Consider the following 22,701-nt stretch of genomic DNA (forward strand, 5'->3'; position numbering starts at 1 on the left):
CTACATGACCTAGCATTTCCATTCTTGGGTATATACCTAAACGAACTAAAAGCAGGAACTCAGGTCCTTGTACATCAATGTTCTTAGCAGCCTATTCAAAATAGCAAAAGCTGGAAACAATCCCAATGTCCATCAACAGATGAACAGATAAATAAAATGTGGTTAGGCGTGGCAGCTCACGCCTAATTCCAGCACTTTGAGAAGCTGAGAAAGAAGTATAGATTGATGCCAGGAGTTCAAGACCAGCTCATTTCAAAAAACAAAAGTATCTAGCTGGGCGTTGTAGCTGACGCCTGTAGTTCCAGCTACTTGGGAGGCTGAGGCAAAAGAATCACCTAAGCCCAAGAGCTGGAGGTTGCTGTGAGCTGTGATGCTACAGCACTCTACCAAGGGCAACAAAATGAGACTCTTGTCTCTAAAAAAAAAAAGAAAGAAAGAAAAGTATCATATACCTCCGATGTAATATCATTCAGCCTTAACAAGGAATGAAATTCTGATACATGCTACAACATGGACAAACTTTAAAAACATTGTGCTAATAGAAATAAGCCAGACATAGGGAATGCGGAGCAAGATGGCAGCCGAGTAACAGCTTCCTTGCATCTGGGCACCATGAGTCTGGGGATATAGGACTCCAGGCATCTCTGGCTGGTGGGATCTGCCTATCATCACCCCTGAGAGGATACAGGGAGTCAGCGAGAGACTTCTGGACCCCAAGAGGAGGACTAAAACAGTGGAAAACCGGCAAGTGGTCGTGTGTGTTCAATCCATCTAAACCCGCCCGCAACTGTAAGTTCAGTAGCAGCGAGACTGCAAACCAGAAAGGCCTTACCTGTGAACTGTTTTGGTGTCTTTGGACTTGGCACTCAGCTGAACTGCCTTGGGGAGAGCCTGAGTGGGAATGCGGAGAACTTTGGCCTTTGTCTAGGGCCCCAGTCTGAGCCGCTGAGCCAGACGGAGCTAATAGCGTTTGGCTCTGGGTCACAGGCAGCCATTGTGAGCGATCTGCCCCGGCAAGCTCCGCCCTCAGGGTCGCAGAGCTGGAATTGGGTGGGAGCTGGTAACCCAGCAACCAAGTAGCCTAAGGGCGGGATCTGAGCCGCCTTGCAGCCCTAACCCTCGGGGGCAGAGGGAGACCAGTTTTGGCACACAGGGTAAGTGGATAGCCACTTCAGCAGTGATTCCAGCGACAAGCACTTCCCTGGGAAAGCTTCTGCTCAGCAAGTGAACAAGTTCAAAGTGCCTTTTAAGTGGGCTGAAGAGAGATTTAGGGTGTCTACCTGCTGGGGTTTGAGAAACTAGCAGCCTCCAGTCGTATCAGAACTGTGATTAACATCTCATATCCCAGAAGACCACGTGTTGCCCAGACAATATTCAATAACATATACGTACTGCTTTGTTTTTGGTTGTGTTTTTTTTTTTTTTTTGGTTTGGTTGTTTTTTTTTTGTTTATTTTGATGTTGTGGATTGTTGTTTTGTTTTTTAAGTTCAACCTTTTCCATACAAATCCTTTTTCTTTCTCAATTTTTCTAGTTTAATTATAATTTCCCATTGCTGCCTATTTCAATAATTAGAACTTCATTATTGTTAGTGTTTCTACCATTATTATTTGGTTTTTCCAGCCAATTTTATCCCGTAAAGTTTTCTGTTTGCTTGTTTTGGTTTGATTTATAGCATTTTTGTCTTTCCTCTCTACTTGGTGGAGGTGGGGGTGGAGGTTTGATTTATAGCATTTTTGTCTTTCCTCTCTACTGTGTCTGATCAGGTTAGCAAAGAGCTGCTGACCTCAAGGGAACCACCCAACTGGGCACCCCCAGAAGGTGTTTTGTTTTTTTTTTTAGGTTGTATCAAAGTACCCTACTGTACACCTATATTGCCCTGTCTCCCTCTTTCTGTGCCTCTCTTCTTTTTGTCAATATTCCTTTTACCCACGCCCTCTCCTTTCTCTATTTTTCTTTTTTTTTTCTTATCACTCGGTCCTCCTTTCTTTCATCCCTTTTTTGCTCTTCAACCTTCTCACCCTTCTGGTCCTGTAACCCTTAGTCCACAGGCACGAGAACTTACAGAACAAGAGGAAGTGAAAGGAAAATTAGGGCAAGGAAACAGATAAAAGAAATCACTCATGAGGAAGAATCAGCAGAAAACTCCAGGCAACATGAAGAACCAGTCCAGAACAACCCCGCCAAGGGACCCTGAGGTAGCTATTGCAGAGGATTCCACCTATACAGAAATGTTAGGAATGACAGAAAGGGAATTTAGAATACACATGTTGAAAACAATGAAAGAAATGATGGAAACAATGAAGGAAACTGCTAATAAAGTGGAAATTAACCAAAAGAAAATTCAAAAACAGAATCAAATAAGAGATGAACGATATGAAGAATATAAAAAGGATATAGCAGAGCTGAAGGAAATGAAACAGTCAATCAGGGAACTTAAAGATGCAATGGAAAGTATCAGCAACAGGTTAGACCATGCAGAAGAAAGAATTTCAGAGGTAGAAGACAAAGTTTTTGAGATAACTCAGATAGTAAAAGAGGAAGAAGAGAGAGAAAGCAGAACGTTCACTGTCAGAATTATGGGACTTTATGAAGCGTTCCAACATACGAGTTATAGGAATTCCAGAAGGGGAAGAAGAATGCCCCAGAGGAATGGAAGCCATACTAGAGAATATTATAAAAGAAAATTTCCCAAATATCACCAAAGATTCTGACACACTGCTTTTAGAGGGATATCGGGCCCCAGGTCGCCTCAACTCTAACCAAGCTTCTCCAAGACACATTGTGATGAACCTGTCCAAAGTCAAGACAAAAGAAAAGATTCTGCAAGCTGCCAGGAGTAAGCGCCAGTTGACCTACAGGGGCAAATCCATCAGAGTGACCGCAGACTTCTCTAATGAAACTTTCCAAGCAAGAAGACAATGGTCATCTACCTTTAGTCTACTTAAACAGAACAATTTCCAGCCCAGAATTCGGTACCCTGCTAAGCTAAGCTTAAAAATTGACGGAGAAATCAAATCATTTACGGATATACAAACATTGAGGAAATTCGCCACAACAAGACCAGCTCTACAGGAAAGACTTCAACCTGTTCTGCACACTGACCACCACAATGGATCAGCAGCAAAGTAAGAACTCAGAAATTAAAGGACAGAACCTAACCTCCACACTGATGCAAAAGATAAAACTAAGCAATGGACTCTCACCAAATAAGACGAATAGAATACTACCACACTTATCAATTATCTCAATAAATGTTAACGGCTTGAATTCCCCACTGAAGAGACAAAGATTGGTTGACTGGATTAAAAAACACAAGCCATCCATTTGCTGTCTGCAAGAAACACACCTGGCTTCAAAAGACAAATTAAGGCTCCGAGTCAGGGTTGGAAGACAATTTTTCAGGCAAATGGAATTCAGAAGAAAAGAGGAATTGCAATCTTATTTTCAGATACATGTGGATTTAAAGCAACTAAAGTCAAAAAAGACAAAGATGGTCACTTTATATTGGTTAAGGGAAAAATACAACAAGAAGACATTTCAATTCTAAATATCTACGCACCCAATTTAAATGCTCCCAGATTCTTAAAACAGACCTTACTCAGTCTGAGCAATATGATATCTGATAATACCATAATAACAGGGGACCTTAACACTCCTCTTACAGAGCTGGACAGATCCTCTAAACAGAAATTAAACAAGGATATAAGAGATTTAAATGAGACCCTAGAACAACTGTACTTGATAGACGCATATAGAACACTCCATCCCAAAGATAAAGAATATACATTCTTCTCATCACCCCATGGAACATTCTCCAAAATTGATCATATCCTGGGACACAAAACAAATATCAACAGAATCAAAAGAATTGAAATTTTACCTTGTATCTTCTCAGACCATAAGGCACTAAAGGTGGAACTCAACTCTAACAAAAATGCTCGACCCCGCCCAAAGGCATGGAAATTAAACAATCTTCTGTTGAATAACAGATGGGTGCAGGAAGAAATAAAACAGGAAATCATTAACTTCCTTGAGCATAACAACAATGAAGACACAAGCTACCAAAACCTGTGGGATACTGCAAAAGCAGTTTTGAGAGGAAAATTCATCGCTTTAGATGCCTACATTCGAAAATAGAAAGAGAGCACATCAACAATCTCACAAGAGATCTTATGGAATTGGAAAAAGAAGAACAATCTAAGCCTAAACTCAGTAGAAGAAAAGAAATATCCAAAATCAAATCAGAGATCAATGAAATTGAAAACAAAAGAATCATTCAGAAAATTAATGAAACAAGGAGTTGGTTTTTTGAAAAAATAAATAAAATAGATAAACCATTGGCCAGACTAACTAGAAATAGAAAAGTAAAATCTCTAGTAACCTCAATCAGAAATGATAAAGGGGAAATAACAACTGATCCCACAGAGATACAAGAGATCATCTCTGAATACTACCAGAAACTCTATGCCCAGAAATTTGACAATGTGAAAGAAATGGATCAATATTTGGAATCACACCCACTCCCTAGACTCAGCCAGGAAGAAATAGAGCTCCTGAACAGACCAATTTCAAGCACTGAGATCAAAGAAACAATAAAAAATCTTCCAACCAAAAAATGCCCTAGTCCAGATGGCTTCACTCCAGAATTCTATCAAACCTTCAAGGAAGAGCTTATTCCTGTACTGCAGAAATTATTCCAAAAAATTGAGGAAAAAGGAATCTTCCCCAACACATTCTATGAAGCAAACATCACCCTGATACCAAAACCAGGAAAAGACCCAAACACAAAGGAGAATTTCAGACCAATCTCACTCATGAATATAGACGCAAAAATTCTCAACAAAATCCTAGCCAATAGATTACACTTATCATCAAAAAAGTCATTCATCATGATCAAGTAGGCTTCATCCCAGGGATGCAAGGCTGGTTTAACATACACAAGTCTATAAACGTTATCCACCATATTAACAGAGGCAAAAATAAAGATCACATGATCCTCTCAATAGATGCAGAAAAAGCATTTGATAAAATCCAGCATCCTTTTCTAATTAGAACACTGAAGAGTATAGGCATAGGTGGCACATTTCTAAAACTGATTGAAGCTATCTATGACAAACCCCCAGCCAATATTTTACTGACTGGAGTAAAACTCAAAGCTTTTCCTCTTAAAACTGGAACCAGACAAGGTTGTCCTCTGTCACCTTTACTATTGAACGTAGTGCTGGAAGTTCTAGCCAATACAATTAGGCAAGACAAGGAAATAAAGGGAATCCAAATGGGAGCAGAGGAGGTCAAACTCTCCCTCTTTGCTGACGACATGATCTTATACTTAGAGAACCCCAAAGACTCAACCACAAGACTCCTAGAAGTCATCAAAAAATACAGTAATGTTTCAGGATATAAAATCAGTGTCCACAAGTCAGTAGCCTTTGTGTACACCAATGACAGTCAAGATGAAAGTTAATTAAGGACACAACTCCCTTCACCATAGTTTCAAAGAAAATGAAATACCTAGGAGTATACCTAACGAAGGAGGTGAAGGACCTCTATAAAGAAAACTATGAAATCCTCAGAAAGGAAATAGCAGAGGATATTAACAAATGGAAGAACATACCATGCTCATGGATGGGAAGAATCAACATTGTTAAAATGTCTATACTTCCCAAAGCAATCTACCTATTCAATGCCATTCCTATCAAAATACCAACATCGTACTTTCATCGTACTTTTGGAAAAAATGATTCTGCATTTTGTATGGAACTGGAAAAAACCCCGTATAGCTAAGGCAGTTCTCTGTAACAAAAATAAAGCTGGGGGCATCAGCATACCAGATTTTAGTCTGTACTACAAAGCCATAGTGCTCAAGACAGCATGGTACTGGCACAAAAACAGAGACATAGACACTTGGAATCAAATTGAACACCAAGAAATGAAACTAACATTTTACAACCTCCTAATCTTTGATAAACCAAAGAAGAACATACCTTGGGGGAAAGACTCCCTATTCAATAAATGGTGTTGGGAGAACTGGATGTCTACATGTAAAAGACTGAAACTGGACCCACACCTTTCCCCACTCACAAAAATTGATTCAAGATGGATAAAGGACTTAAATTTAAGGCATGAAACAATAAAAATCCTCCAAGAAAGCATAGGAAAAACACTGGAAGATATTGGGCTGGGGAAAGACTTCATGAAGAAGACTACCATGGCAATGGCAACAACAACAAAAATAAACAAATGGGACTTCATTAAACTGAAAAGCTTCTGTACAGCTAAGGAGACAATAGACAAAGCAAAGAGACAACCTACACAATGGGAAAGGATATTTGCATATTTTCAATCAGACAAAAGCTTGATAACTAGGATCTATAGAGAACTCAAATTAATCCACATGAAAAAAGCCAACAATCCCTTAATATCAATGGGCAAGAGACATGAATAGAACTTTCTCTAAAGACGACAGACGAATGGCTAACAAACACATGAAAAAAATGTTCATCATCTCTATATATTAGAGAAATGCAAATCAAAACAACCCTGAGATATCATCTAACCCCAGTGAGAATGGCCCACATCACAAAATCTCAAAACTGCAGATGCGGAGAGAAGGGAACACTTTTACACTGCTGGTGGGACTGCAAACTAGTACAACCTTTCTGGAAGGAAGTATGGAGAAACCTCAAAGCACTCAAGCTAGACCTCCCATTTGATCCTGCAATCCCATTACTGGGCATCTACCCAGAAGGAAAGAAATCCTTTTATCATAAGGACACTTGTACTAGACTGTTTATTGCAGCTCAATTTACAATTGCCAAAATGTGGAAACAGCCTAAATGCCCACAAGCTGTGGTATATGTATACCATGGAATACTATTCAGCCATTAAAAAAAATGGAGACTTTATATCCTTCGTATTAACCTGGATGGACGTGGAAGACATTATTCTTAGTAAAGCATCACAAGAATGGAGAAGCATGAATCCTATGTACTCAGTTTTGATATGAGGACAATTAATGACAACTTTGGTTATGGGGGTGGAAACAGAAAGAGGGAAGGAGGGAGGTGGGTGGGGCCTTGGTGTGTGTCACACTTTATGGGGGCAAGACATGATTGCAAGAGGGACTTTACCTAACAAGTGCAATCAGTGTAACCTGTCTTATTGTACCCTCAATGAATCCCCAACAATAAAAAAAAAAAAGTTCAGAAAAGCAATTCTCAATATAAAATTATTTGTTGATAACTATATTAAGATATTAGAGCTTTTCTCAAGTTGAGTATATGATTACAAAACTACATATTTTTGGATTTCATTAATAGGATACTTACACATAGCATTTTAGAATTTATAAATCTCTTTCTTAACATTTACTTCCTCAATGACTTAGCCATCCAGTGCCCTTAAACAAGAGAAGAGCCTATCATTTGAGAATTACACCCAGAGTTTCAAATTTAACATTCTATCTCCAAATGAGTCATTCACACAGATAACTGGATATTCTGACTAGATTGAAAGAACATGGGTTTTAACACATAGTTCAAACGCATGACTACTAGGAAGTATTTTAAACTTATGTCCAAATAAATTCTTCAATTGCTTTGAGAATGCCCGAATTGTATTGCATTATATTTGTGTGAAAAGTGTTAGTTTATCTAATATAAATAAATCCTTAAAATAAAAGCCAAAAAAAAAAAAAAAGAAATAAGCCAGACATAAAAACAAGTATTATATGATTCTACTTTCACGAAATATTCAGAATATGCAAACTCATGGAGACAGAAAGTAGATTAGAGGTTACTAGGGACTGAGGGGAGGAAGGAATAGAGAGTTATTGCTTCACGAGTATGAAGTTTCTGTTTGAGATGATGAAAAAAGTTCTGGAAATGGATAGCGATGAGCATTTCATAACACCGTGAATATACTTAACTACTGCCACTGAATCATATACTTAAAAATGGTAAATTTTATGTTATGTATATTTTACCACAAGAAAAGAGAAAAAAAGTGCTCTGACTTGTTTGAGATGGCTATATTGACAATTCACCAATATTGTGAAATACTTCTGACTTTAGATTGTTTTTCTCACTCCTTTAAGCACCTCTAATGCCAGTAAGTTTGGTGAGGATATACAATTTCTAACAGAAACATGATAAGTGCCCTGGACTCTAGTCCAAGTAAACACACCATGCGAAAAATGTTCACTTAAATGTCAAGTGAGTTGAATCCATTTCAATAACAATAAAACATGATCTGAGTTGCATCTACTTATGCATGAGAGGACAAATGATCAAAGGTCCTGAGATGCTTCTGCTGGTAGCAGAGTAATGCTCTGATTTACCAACACTAAGGAGCTGGTTTTTCTTAACTTCTTCCCTGGTTGGTACTCTCTCTCTCTCTTTTTTTTTTTTTTGAGACAGAGTCTACATCTCCCTAGGTAGAGTGCTATGGCTTCACAGCTCACAGCAACCTCAAACTCTTGGGCTCAAAAGATTCTCTTGCCTCAGCCTCCTGAGAACCTGGGACTACAGGTGCTCACCACAACGCCCGGCTATTTTTTTGTTGTAGTTGTCCTTGTTGTTTGGCAGGCCCGGGCTGGGTTCAAACCCAGCAGCACTGCTGTATGTGGCTGGTGCCCTAGCAGCTGAGCTACAGGCACCAAGCCCTCTTTCTAAGAGACAGAGTCTCGCTCTGTCACCCAGCCTGCAGTGCATAGACCATAGCCAACTATAGTCTTCAACTAGGCTCAAGTGGTCCTCCTGACTCAGCCTCCCAAGTAGCTGGGATTACAAGCTTGAGCAAGTAACTCCCTTGTACTGATTAGAAACAAATCACTGATATCCCTGTCATAAAGAAACATTTTTAATTTAAGTAAGAACTTGATCTCTAAAAACCAACTGCAAAAAAATAACCTTTCATTGAAACACCATTTTGTTTTCATGGAAACATAACCTGATGCTAAAATACCTTGTCATTAAAAGCTGATCAGAGAAGAACTTTAACTTTCTATTCAGTTCATGATCATTTACAATACTTTAAAAAAAAATAAAACAAGAATGTGTACACTCATTGCCATCTGCCTAGGATTCCAGTTTTTTCCACAACACATGAGAGTGTAAATGACGTTAACATTGATTTTTTTTCCTTACTCCTTAGATTTTTTTCCTTACAGCTCAAGTATATTATATTCAGTATTTCATACTTTGTTTGGTATCACTAGCAGAGGAAGAACTTCTTTCATTACATCAGTCATTTTATATATACCATTTCATTTAAACCTTATACTAAAAGTTTATCCCATCGTACCCTCATATTTTTTTAATTAAAAGAAGAAACTAAGACATATAAAGGCAAAGTAACATGCTGGTGGTCAGTAGGTAGTACAAGGCAGAGCTGGGATGCAAACCCAGGTCTTTCACACTCTGAGGAGTTTTCCTCCAATCATATAGTCTCTAGGGCAAGAATTAAAATAAGACTGGACCTAAACTCATGTGTGAGACCTATACAAAACAGAGGATTATTCTGGCTTTTTAAAAACATCACTTCTAACATTCAGATTACTCTCACTCAACAGCTGTTGGCTAGTATTTTGCTTCTTGAAGAAACCACATTTTGCAGATTAGCAGTCTATCAGATGGTAATCTGTGACCATGAAGAAGTGATATTAAACACTTTATGTCACTCGTTTCCTCAGAACAGAATGTCTCATTTGACACCTCAGAAATAGATTTCAGGGCATAATATTATAAAACTAAGTAACAGAACACTAAGATTAATAGAAGCCACAGGTCTGTTTATACCTATTTGCCACTTGAAAAATGGGCAAGATTTATATATAGCCTGAAATATACCAATTCTCTGTTTTCTATTTTCACTCTATTGCTCACTATTAGTAATAATAAATTCAATGATATAACATTTTTAGCAGTTTATGCAAATAAAATCAAAGATGCACAAATAGTACAGATTAGTTCCTTCATTTTTGCTCTCTCCTAAATTCAAAGACCTAACCTTAGATTGACTTTTTTTCCTCCCAGCATTTGGTTACATGAATTGCTTTTGTTTTTTACTTATTTATTTATGTATTTTTGAGATAGAGTCTTTGTTGCCCCTGGTAGAGTGTCGTGGCATCACAGCTCACAGCAACCTCAGACTCTTAGGCTCAAGCAATTCTCTTGCCTCAGCCTTCCAAGTAGCTGGGACTATAGGCACGCACCACAATGCCCAGCTATTTTATTTTATTTATTTATTTATTTATTTTGAGACATAGTCTCACTTTGTCACCCTTGGTAGAGTGCTGTAGCATCACAGCTCACAGCAACCTCCAACTCTTGGGCTTAAGCGATTCTCTTGCCTCAACCTCTAGGTAGCTAGGAGTAGCTGGGATTACAGGCGCCCACCACAATGCCTGACTATTTTTTTGTTGTAGTTGTCATTGTTGTTTGCCAGGCCCAGGCTGGATTCAAACCCGCCAGCTCCGGTGTGTGTGGATGGCACCCTAGCAGCTGAGCTACAGGCACCAAGCCAACACCCAGCTATTTTTAGAGATGCGATTTCTCTCTGGCTCAGGCTGGTCTTGAACACCTGAGCTCAGGCAATCTACCGGTTTCAGCCTCCCAGAGTACTAGGATTACAGGCGTGAGCTACCATGCCTTGCATGAATTGCTTTTATACAGTTTGAGTCAAAGCTGTAAGTGTGCCCATCACCTGGAGAGTGTACATTGTACCCATTAGGTATAAATTTACCCCTCCTCCCCTACCCCCTTCCACCTGCTTACTTTCCAATGAGTTACTACCAAATGTAGACACTGGGTTTTGATTCATTAGTTCCAATTTAATAATACATGTGGTGGTTGTTTTCCATTCTTGCAATACTTCACTTAAAAGAATCGTCTCCATGGTGGCACCCATACTCAATGGGTAGGGCGCCAGCCACATACACTTAGGCTGGTAGGTTCAAACCCAGCCCGGGCCAGCTAAACAATAACAACTGTAACAAAAAAAAAAATAGCTGGCTGTTGCGGTGGGTGCCTGTGGTCCCAGCTATGTGGGGCAGGAGAATCGCTTGAGCCCAGGAGTTTGAGGTTGCTCTGAGCTGTGATGCCACAGCAGTCTACTGAGGATGACAAAGTGAGACTCTGTCTCAAAAAAAAAAAAGAATGGTCTCCAGTTCCATCGGGGTTGTTACAAAAGATACTACTTCACCATTCGTAGGTTGACTTAATAACTTGTTTAGCTTGCTTTGTCCTCAGAATATACTCAACCTGATGTATCTGTCCCATATAAACACAAAAAAGCTACAACAATGTACTTAAATGAGAACCAAAACTACAGAATCCGGGATTTTAAAAAAACCTACATTCAGGCAACTTATATAAAAGAAACTAGAGCACCCAATAGATTTAATTAAGGGAAAAAGCAGTCTTAAAAAAAAAAAATAGGGAAAAGAAAAAGTTACCTACAGATCAAGCCAAAATGCAAAGGACCAGATCCAGATATATTTCATGTGCAAAGAATGTTGCTAAAGTAATTAGGGGTAAGAGAGTAACTGTAAATTGTCTTGACAGGTACTTTTTCTATAAAACATAGTCTACTCCTGCCCAGTGGTGAAGCTAAAAATATAGTTCAGTACAGTTCAGTATTATCTAAGTTTTTTTTTTCTTTTTGAGATAAGAGTCTCAAGCTGTTGCCCTGGGTAGAGTGCTGTGCCATCACAGCTCACAGCAACCTCAAACTCTTGGGGGAAGCAATTCTCTTGCCTCAGCCTCCCAAGTAGCTGGGACTACAGGAACCTGCCACTACACCTGGCTATTTTTTTCTTTTTATCAGACCGAGTCTCACTTTGTCACCCTCGGTAGAGTACTGTGGCATCACAGCTCACAGCATTCTCTTGCTTCAGCCTCCCAAGTAACTGGGACTACAGGTGCCCGCCACAATGCCCAGCTATTTGTTGTTGTTGTTGTTGCAGTTTGGCGGGGACCAGGCTCGAACCCACCACCCTTGGTATATGGGGCCGGTGCCCTACTCACTGAGCCACAGGCACTGCCCACGGTTGTTGCAGTTGTCATTGTTGTTTTAGCCGGCCCCGGCAATGTATGTGGCTGGCACCCTACCCACTGAGTACAGGCGCCGCCCGATATTATCTAAGTTTTAAACATTACTCTTTCATATATCAATTCATCTGCATTTAGCAGACAAATTACAGTGGACCTACAGTGGACTCTTGAACCACACAGGTCCACTTAAATGAACATTGTTTTCAATAAAAGTTACACCTATGTGCCTGTCTTTGCTGCCTGCCCTTCCATTTCCTCCACCTATCCCATCTCTGCCACCCCTGAGACACCAAGACCAGCCAGCCCTTCCTCTTCTTTCTCCTCTTCAACCTACACAATGTCAAGAAAACAAGGATAAAGACCTTCAATGATGATTCCCTTCTACTTTATAAACAGTAAATATATTTTCTCTTATGATTTTCTGAACGAGATTTTCTTCTCTCTAGCTTACTTTATTGTAAGAAGACAGTATATAATACATATGACCTACAAAATATATGTTAATCAACTGTTTATGTTTATCAGTAAGGCTTCCAGTCAACAGCAGGTTATCAGTAGTTAAAATTTGGGGGAGTCAAAAGTTATTTGAGAATTTTTAACTGCACAGTAGTGAGTGCGCCTAACCCCTGCATTCTTCAAAGGTCAACTGTAGATAAGGCACAACAGATATGCATAATCCCATCAGAGAAATAAAGTGTTAATCTACAGTGTTACAGAGATAAGGAGCTAAATACTAAGACTGGCATTCTACAGGTAGTAGATTCAGAATGATACTGACTTAGGTCCAAGACAATCAGGAGAAATTATTTGACATCAATACGTGCATTTTTTTGGTCTGTTTTACATAAAAATGTCAGTTTTATATAGTAATATTACAAACTAATAAAAACAAAAAATGCATAGCTGACTTCAATTACAGGGATAGATAATAATAATATGATCTTCTCTGAAAAATGTTTGAGATATTAGTCTGGCATTCAAAAGAGATGAATATAATGATACTCCCACCAGAAAGGATTATTTAATGAATACCATGTTATATACTTCACTAATGAAATAATGATTACCAAACTGTAAGCAAAATAAAAAAACATTTTAATACAAGGCCATCAATTTCTCTTTTGATGAATTACCCTCAACACATTCCCCTTAACCCTCCCCTTTAACATCATTCTAAAAAAGGTCTATATAATTTACTTTTGGAAAATTATAGGTTTAGAAATATTATATATTTCTGTTTAACATTCCTACAGTCCATGTTTATATTTTTGCTTCAATTATCCTTTTCCTCATTTATTAGTGACAAATCAAAGATTTAAATGATTATTCCCAACCAATCCCATCAACTCCAGCATCTGACAAAAATATCAGGATTCAAAATATCAAAGAATGGGCTTTCGATTGGCTCTCTCCACTTTGTGTATTTCTGTGTCCTACTGGGAGGTGCTTGGCAATTGCTCGGCCTCCCTCATCCCCGGGTTAGGGTCGCTGGTGAGTTTAAATGAGCCGGGGCTGGCTGGGCCAGAGCCGCTACAGGTGGCAGGGAGGTGATGGTGGTGGTGGCGCTGAGGCATTGCAGAAAGTGGACCTGAGCCTCAAGGATGATGGTGCTGCAGGAACCGGTCCAGGCTGCTATATGGCAAGCAGTAAACCACTGTGCTTACCAAGATGGAGTTTTCCTCACAGAACGACTGTATGCGCAAGTACACTCAGAAGAAGCCTTGTTTTTTCTTGCAACCTGTTATTACCACTCAGGAAAGGCATATAAAGCATATAGACTCTTGAAAGGACACAGTTGTACTACACCACAATGCAAATACCTGCTTGCAAAATGTTGTGTTGATCTCAGCAAGCTTGCAGAAGGGGAACAGACCTTATCTGGTGGAGTGTTTAATAAGCAGCAAAGCCATGATGATATTGTTACTGAATCTGGTGATTCAGGTTGATTTACTCTTTCTTTGTTGGGACATGTATATTGCAAGACAGATCGGCTTGCCAAAGGATCAGAATGTTACCAAAAGAGCCTTAGTTTAAATCCTTTCCTCTGGTCTCCCTTTGAATCATTATGTGAAATAGGTGAAAAGCCAGATCCTGACCAAACATTTAAATTAACATCTTTACAGAACTTTAGCAATTGTGTGCCCAACTCTTGCACAACACTAGTATCTAGTCATAGTTTATCTCACAGACAGCCTGACACAGTTCTTATGGAAACACCCCAGGACACAACTGAATTAAACAGACCGAATTTAGAATCTTCCAATTCAAAGTACTCCTTGAATACAGATTGCTCAGTGTCTTAGATTGATTCAGCTATAATTTCACCTGATACTGTCCCTCTTGGAACAGGAACTTCCATATTATCTAAACAGGTTCAAAATAAACCAAAAACTGGTCGAAGTTTATTAGGAGGATCAACTGCTCTTAGCCCAGTAACCCCAAGTCCTGGAGATGGATCCTATTTACAAAACTACACTAATACACCTTCTATAATTGACGTGCTATCCACTGGAGCCCCTTCAAAAAAGTCTGTTGCCAGAATTGGCCAATCTGGAACAAAATCTGTCTTCTCTCAGAATGCAAATAGTCACGAAGTAACTCCAATTCTTGTTGCACAAACACAAAGTTCTGGCCCACAAACAAGTACAACACCTCAGGTATTGAGCCCCACTATTACATCTCCCCCAAATACACTGCCTCAAAGTTCACGACTTTTTACTAGTGACAGCTCTACAACCAAGAAAAACAAAAAGCAAAACTAATAAAAGGAGGAATAATTCAACTAACATAAATGATAGCCTGGAAATTACAAAATTATTTCAGAAGGAAAAATATCCAAAATCACACCTCAGATCCAGGCTTTTAATCTATAAAAAGCAGCAACGGGTTTGATGAGCCTTCTTCATGAAATGGGAAAAGGTTATTTAGCTTTGTGTTCATACAATTGCAAAGAAGCTATAAATATTTTGAGCCACCTACCTTCTCACCACTACAATACTGGTTGGGTACTGTGCCAAATTGGAAGAGCCTATTTTGAGCTTTCATAGTATATGAAAGTTGAAAGAATAGTCTGAGGTTAGGACGAATGAGAATTACAGAGTTGAAGGCACTTTGGCATCTTCAAAAAGATGTTGCTCTTTCAGTTCTGTCTAAAGACTTAACAGATATGGATAAAAATTCTCCAGAGGTATGGTTTAGGAATGATTTATTATGAGCAAGAAAAATTCAGCCTTCCAGAAATTCATTTCCAGAAAGCACTTGATATCAATCCTCAAAGTTCAGTTTTACTTTGCCATATTGAAGTAGTTCAGCACGCACTAAAAAAATCTGAGAAGGCTTTGGATACCCTAAATAGGGCCATTGTTACTGATCCCAAGAATCCTCTATGCAAATTTCACAGATCCTCCTTTTATTTGCAAATGAAAAATATAAGTCGGCTTTATAAGAACTTGAAGAATTGAAACAAATTGTTCCCAAAGAATCCCTCATTTACTTCTTGATAGGAAAGTGCTGCTGTTTATTTTTAGGTTTACAAGAAACTAGGTCAAACACACCGATAATCAGATTAAAGAGGCAATTGATAAGTCTCTTTACTTGGCTGAGGAGCCAATGATGAAGACCCAATAACCCAAGAAGAACAGATCATGGGAACAGACAAATCCCAGGAGAGCAGCATGACAGATGCAGATGACACACAACTTCATGCAGCTGAAAGTGATGAATTTTAATTTCTGGAAATCAGACTTTTGCCACTGGATGTGTGACTAGTACTGACATGTTTCTTGTCCCTCCATATACTGAATCTTCACTCTTGAGCCAGCGGTGTCATCATCCATCACTTATACCATGAGTGTGCCACTTTCAATGGACCCTGACCGTACACAGAACGAAAGGCAGTACAATATGTAGCTGCTAAGAAGACTGGCTTCTTCACCAGTATGAAAGACAAATTAGGGAGGAAGGGTGAGGGACTTTCTTTTCTTTTTTTCTTTAATCTCCTTTTGTTGGAAAGCTATCATGGAAGGAAGAGTTATATGTTTTATCTTGAAGAAACTGTTAGATATGGAAAATAGTGATGAACCAGAATTTCTTGGTCACTTTTCCAAAAATGTTCGTTTTTATTTGGTTCTGTTCTTGATAACGAGTGACTGACCTTCATTTCTAAGTTCTTCAAGAATGGTGATAGCAAGTGCCAGATGGAATAATAAAAGACTGCCTATAATAGTAACTTGAATTAAGGCTATAGGGGGGGAGGAGCAGAAAGAGGGACGGAGGGAGGGGGGTGGGACCTTGGTGTATGTCACATTTTATGGGGGCAAGACATGATTGCAAGAGGGACTTTACCTAACAATTGCAATCAGTGTAACCTGGCTTACTGTACCCTCAATGAATCCCCAACAATAAGAAAAAAACAACAAAAAAAAAAAACAGTAACTTGATTGCCAAGGAATGTAAATTACCTTAAACTTGCAGTGTCTCCTGTAAACAAATGCAATGGGCATATTGGAACTCATATGTGGGAATCAAATATCCCTCCATACACTGTACACTTACTCTTGGCAAGAATGCTTTAATGTCTAACCGAGAATTTTAATTTATTCATCTTGAAAAAACAAACAAAAAACCCCCCAAAAATATCAAAGAATGGCTTGGCACCCATAGCACAGTGGTTACGGCACCAGCAACATACACTGAGGGTGGTGGGTTCGAACCCAGCCCAGGCCAGCTAATCAACAATGACAACCCCAACAATACGTAGGCTTTAAAAAAAAAAAGAAAATTTTATCTATAGTATGACTAAAAACGATGATAAATCAAAATAAAAACATGATACTCCCCCCCCTTGAAGATCTTCTGTGATCATTTTCTAGAAAACCAAAAGCAGTATTTCCTTATGAAAATAGCTTAATTTTCATAATTAAGCCAGAATTAAAGCCTATCTCCTATGCTTTCCATAAAGAATTTATAGGGCGGCGCCTGTGGCTCAGTCGGTGGGGCGCCAGCCCCATATACTGAGGGTGGCGGGTTCAAACCCGGCCCCGGCCAAACTGCAACCAAAAAATAGCCGGGCGTTGTGGCAGGTGCCTGTGAGTCCCAGCTACTTGGGAGGCTGAGGCAAGAGAATCGCTGAAGCCCAGGAGTTGGAGGTTGCTGTGAGCTGTGTGAGGCCACGGCACTCTACCGAGGGCCATAAAGTGAGACTCTGTCTCTACAAAAAAAAAAAAAGAATTTATATATATATTTCCCACATTCGAAAACAAAGAAAAAAAACTTTGAGGAAACTCTATGTAATTGTTTCCTCAGAACAAATTTAGACAAATTTACAGTGTGACAAAGTAGACCATAAGCCAATACCACCTCTCAATTAACATACCATTCTAAAACATGACTGCCTTTTGAGATGTGATGCTTCAAAAGCATCAATCCTAGGCTCACTATACTCTATCAATTTCACTACTTTTTTTTTTTTTTTTTAAAGATAGGGTCTTGCTCTACCTCTGGTAACAGAGTGCAGTTGACATCATCATAGCTAACTGCAACCTCAAACCCGCAGGCTCAAGTGATCCTACTGCCTCAGCCTCCCAGATAGCTGGGACTACAGGCATGAGCTACCACACCCAGCTAATTTTTGTATTTTTTGTAGAGATGGGGTCTCACTCTTGCTCTAACTGGTCTCAAACTCCTGACCTTAAGCAATCCTCCTGCCTTGGCCTCCCAAAGTGCTATGATTACAGGTGTAAACCACCACACCTGTCCCATTATTTTTTTTTTTAACAATCAAGAAGAATCGATCATTTCCCTCCATTCTAAATCTGAAAACTCATAACCCATCCATGTATAAATGGTAATTCTGTATCACTCAAAATGTGTTTGTGAGAATAACTAATTCGCAGATTGTGCTAGATAGTTTTACAGGACATGCTATGGTCTGAATGTATCCCACCAAAATTATTATGTTGAAATTTAATAACCAACAAGATAATGTACGAAGTAGGGCCTTTGGAGTCATTAGGTTATGAGGGCACAGAGCTTTAAATGGGATTATTGCTCTTATGAGACTCCAGAGAGATCCCTTACCCCTTTCTCCTCCATGTGAGGACATAGTTGGAAGGTGCCATCTATAAACCAGAAGGAAGACAAACCCAAATTGTGAAATATTGTACAAAATACCTAACCAGTACTCTTTAGTGTCAAAGCAATGAAAGAGAAAGACATAGAAACCATCACAGATTGGGAGAGACTAAGGAGCTATGCAATGTGAGATTCTGCACTGGATCCTGGAACCAAAAAGGACAATAGTGACAAAACTGATAAAAACCAAGTGAAAAGTGAAATAAAATGAAATTTTAAAAATGTAATTTAAATAAAGGCATATTCTTGTTTAAAAAAAAACCAAGTGAAGTCTGTAGTTAAATTAATAGTACTATGCTAGTATTAATTTCTTAGTTTGGTTTTGTTTTTTGTTTTTTTTTTGAGATAGAGTCTTACTATGTCACCCTCGGTAGAGTGCCATTGTGTCACAGCTCACAGCAACTTCAAACTCTTGGGCTCAAGCTATTCTCTTGCTTCAGCCTCCCAGTAGCTGGGACTACAGCCTCCCCCCATCCCCCCAACGCCAGCTATTTTTTTCTTTTTTTTTTGGCAGTTTTTGGCTGGGGCTGGGTTTGAACCTGCCACCTCCAGCATAAGGAGCTGGTGCCCTACTCTTTTGAGCCACAGGCACCACCCCACCCAGCTATTTTTTTGTTATTGTTGTCATTGCTGTTTAGCAGGCCCTTGCTGGGTTTGAACCCACCCCACCCGCCCCAGTGTGTGTATGTAGCTAGTGCCCTAACCACTGAGCTATGGGTGCCGAGCCTAATTTCTTAGTTTTTTAACTATACTATGACCAAGCAAGAGGTAAGAAAAGAAAAAAGAACTCTCCACATTATTTTTATAGCTCTTCTGTAAGTCTAAAATGTTTTCAAATTCATTTTTTTTAATGCTAGAAGGTTATGCTTTTAAAAAAGACTGAACTACTTACTGATAGATAACAACAGTATGAATGAATCATAAAAAAATGGTGAACAAAAGAAGCCAGACACACAAGAGTATATACAGTATGATTCCATTTATATGAAATTCTAGAAAAGGCAAAATTAACCTACACTGACAAAAGCCCTAGGGCAAAGAGTCGGGTAGGAGTTAGAACTGACTTCAAAGAGGCACTCAAGGAACATTTTGGAGTGAGAGAAATATTCTGTATTGTGATTATCATGGTAGTTACATAGGTGTATACATTTTGCCAAATTCCCTCTGTATACTTAAAATGCATGTGTTTGATTGTATATAACTTTTTTTTTTTTAGAGACAAAGTCTTGCTTTGTCACCCTCAGTAGAGTGCTATTGTATCATAGCTCACAGCAACCCCAAACTCTTGGGCTCAAGTGATCCTCTTGCCTCTCAGCCTCCCAAGTAGCTGGGACTACCTCAAACTCAAACTGTTGGGCTACAGGCACCCGCCACATGCCCAGCTATTTTTAGAGATGGGGTCTTGCTCTAGCTCAGGCTGGTCTTGAACCTGTGAGCTCAGGCAATCCACCACCTCGGCCTCCCAGAGTGCTAGGATTACAGGCGTGAACCACCACACCCAGCCATGAATGTAACTTATTTTTCAATAAAGTTTATTAATTTTTTAAAAAATACATTCATATTTAGAGGTAATTTACTTGAATAATGAGGGTATGTCTTTATTTTTAGAGACAGAGTCTCACTTTGTCACCCTCGGTAGAGTGCCATGGCGTCACAGCTCACAGCAACCTCCAGCTCTTAGGCTTAGGCGATTCTCCTGCTCAGCCTCCCAAGTAGCTGCCACCTCCAGCATAAGGAGCCGGCGCCCTACAGGTGCCTGGGTAGAGTGCCATGTACTCTACAGGTGCCCGCCACAAGACCTGGCTATTCTTTGCTGCAGTTTGGCCAGGACCAGGTTCAAACCCCTCCACCCTTGGTATACGGGGCTGGTGCCCTACCCACTGAGCTATAGGCACTGCCCAATGAGGGTATAGCTTATACCCAGTAAACTAAAGTACCAAAAATAACTTTTAAACTAATTAGTAAAACTTACACACCGAAATTCTTCATTCAATAAACATTACTGGACACCTACTTAATGCCAGGCTTTATGCTAAATATAGGATACAAATACAAAAAAGAAAGCCTTGGCTCTTGAGAAACTTGAAAGCCAACAGGCAGACAGGTAAACAAAAGCTGCGACTAACATGAATTGCTAAGAGGGACTGATGTACCAAGGTATCAGGACTGCACACAGAAGATGATGTTTTTGAGAACATTTCAAAAATAAGAAATTAGGCCAGGTACAGTGGTTCACGCCTATAATCCTAGCACTCTGGGAGGCCCAGGTGGGTGGATTGCTTGAGCTCACAGGTTCGAGACCAGCCTGAGCCAGAGTGAGACCCCATCTCTACTAAAAATACAAAAAACTGAGGCAAGAGGACTACTTGAGCCCACAAGTTGGAGGTTGCCGTGAGCTTGATATCACCATGGCACTCTACCCAGGGTGACAGCTTGAGACTCTGTCTTAAAAACAAAAACAAAAAAGAACACAAATTCTTTCCAAGAACATCCCCTGTAAGGCGCTAAATTTAATGACTACTATTCTGGAAAATGTGAAAATACATAACCAATAAACATGTTTTCCTATGTGCTTTGTGAGGTGACGACGATGCCATAACCATGTTTTTCACCAACAAAGAACTGATGAAATAATGCATATAATTTCTCAAAGAGACCTCTCAAAGGGCTTTGCCTCTTTGAGTGCTTAAGTCCTGGTTTGTTTAGAGGAGAGGGGTGCTTATTACTTTGAAATATCTCACTATAAACTGTCATTATTCAAAATGATAATTTAAGCATTATGTACAGATATATACATGAATGCTTAGGTTTGACTCTTGGTTTAGCTAGATCATAGCTAAATGTCAATGAACAAAGTACATGCTTAATGTCTCAGCGTCATTTGTAAAGTCGAGATAATACTAGCAGTATCTGCTTCACAGGATCTCTGTAAATACTAAATTACAGATGTGAATAAGATAATCCATGTATTAAATGATGTATCTATCTGTGTAAATCACCTGGAACGGGCCTGGCATATGATAAACGCATAATACATGTTAACTGTTACTACTGTATTATACACAAATATTGGTGTCTAGACTAGCAGAAAGCTTTAAAATATGAAGTGGCCTTACAAAAACACAGCAAAAAAGCAAATAAAAAGAAATCATAAAATATCATTAAAATTAAGAGATTAAGATTCAGTAACTTTTCAATAAATAGGAGAGTTCATTTTTTCATTATTCTGTGGGAAGATCTACTTATCTCAATGCTAGGTAACAAAATGTGCCAGGCACATTACAGATTCTCAATAAATACTTATTGAACTATTTCAATACAATGGTACTGTCTTGATAACCAAAGGAAAAAAGTTCATCCCTTTTTGACCTTATTAACTTCTATTTCTGCTTTAGATAATAACTCTTTTTGCCATCAAGTTATTTCACCATTCCTTTTCCTGGAGAACTAAAATTCTTCTTCTTCTTCTTTTTTTTTTTTGAGACAGAGCGTTGCCCTGGGTACAGTGCTGTGGTGTCATAGCTCACAGTAACCTCCAAATTGGGCTCAAGCAATCCTCTTGCCTCAGTTTTTTTTCTTCTGCTTTTAGTAGAGATGGAGGTCTCACTTTTTGCTTAGGCTGGTCTCAAACCTGTGAACTCAAGCTATTTACCGCCTCAGCCTCCCAGAGAGCCAGGATTATAGGCGTGAGTCACCAAGACTGGCTTGTTTTTTTTTTTTTTTTGGAGACAGTCTTACTATGTTGCCCTCAATACAGTGCTATGGCATCACAGCAACCTCAAACCCTTAGGCTTAAGCAATTCTCTTGCCTTAGCCTCCCAAGTACGTGGGATTACAGGCGCCTGCCACAACGCCTGGCTATTTTTTTGTTGTAGTTATCATTGTTGTTTAGCAGGCCCAGGCCAGGTTCAAACCTGCCAGCCTTGGTGTATGTGGCCGGCGCTCTAACCACTGAGCTACAGGCACTGCCCTTTTACCTGCTTTCTGACAAGTGCTTCTAAAAGTGTCTGCATCCAATTAGTAAATTATAAAGAATTTAAAAGCTGCAAAAACTTTAAGGCAATAGAAAAAAATGAATGACAAAGAATATGGATGGAAAAGAAAAGCTCAAATCAAAGACTATTTATGTATATGTGTGTGTGTGTGTGTGTGTGTGTGTGTATGGGGGGGGACGGAGTCTTACTATGTCACCCTTGGTAGAATGCCATGGCATTACAGCTCACAGCAACCTCAAATTCTTGGGCTTAAGTGTTTCTCTTGCCTCAGCCTCCCAAGTAGCTGGAACTACAGGCGTCAGCTACAACTAGGTCAACTAGATCCCTCATCCTTACGACTTCTCAAATGATACTTTCATCAGACCACAAATATTTTACTTAGTAAGTTCTGAAAAGACATTATAATTATTGACTAATACATTAATTATTTCAAATATATAATAGGAACCCTCATAAGATGACCACCCATGGGACTATAACAAACTGGTCAACATAGGGAAGTGGCCAACATAAGGAAGT

The 22,701-nt window shown here is 39.3% G+C and overlaps 1 protein-coding gene and 1 pseudogene across 8 annotated transcripts in view; one reads left to right on the forward strand and one right to left on the reverse strand.

The window, feature by feature from the left end:
- Positions 1 to 22,701, reverse strand: part of NT5C2 (5'-nucleotidase, cytosolic II) — a 142,587-nt gene that overhangs the window by 33,935 nt on the left and 85,951 nt on the right. The gene's annotated exons all lie outside the window — the stretch shown is intronic.
- On the forward strand, positions 13,627 to 14,964 carry LOC128580762 (cell division cycle protein 27 homolog; annotated as a pseudogene). Its single transcript, XR_008378740.1, has one exon. The product of XR_008378740.1 is annotated as a cell division cycle protein 27 homolog (transcript).

This window comes from Nycticebus coucang, chromosome 3 (assembly GCF_027406575.1).
Source record: "Nycticebus coucang isolate mNycCou1 chromosome 3, mNycCou1.pri, whole genome shotgun sequence".
NCBI classification, from domain to species: domain Eukaryota; kingdom Metazoa; phylum Chordata; class Mammalia; order Primates; family Lorisidae; genus Nycticebus; species Nycticebus coucang.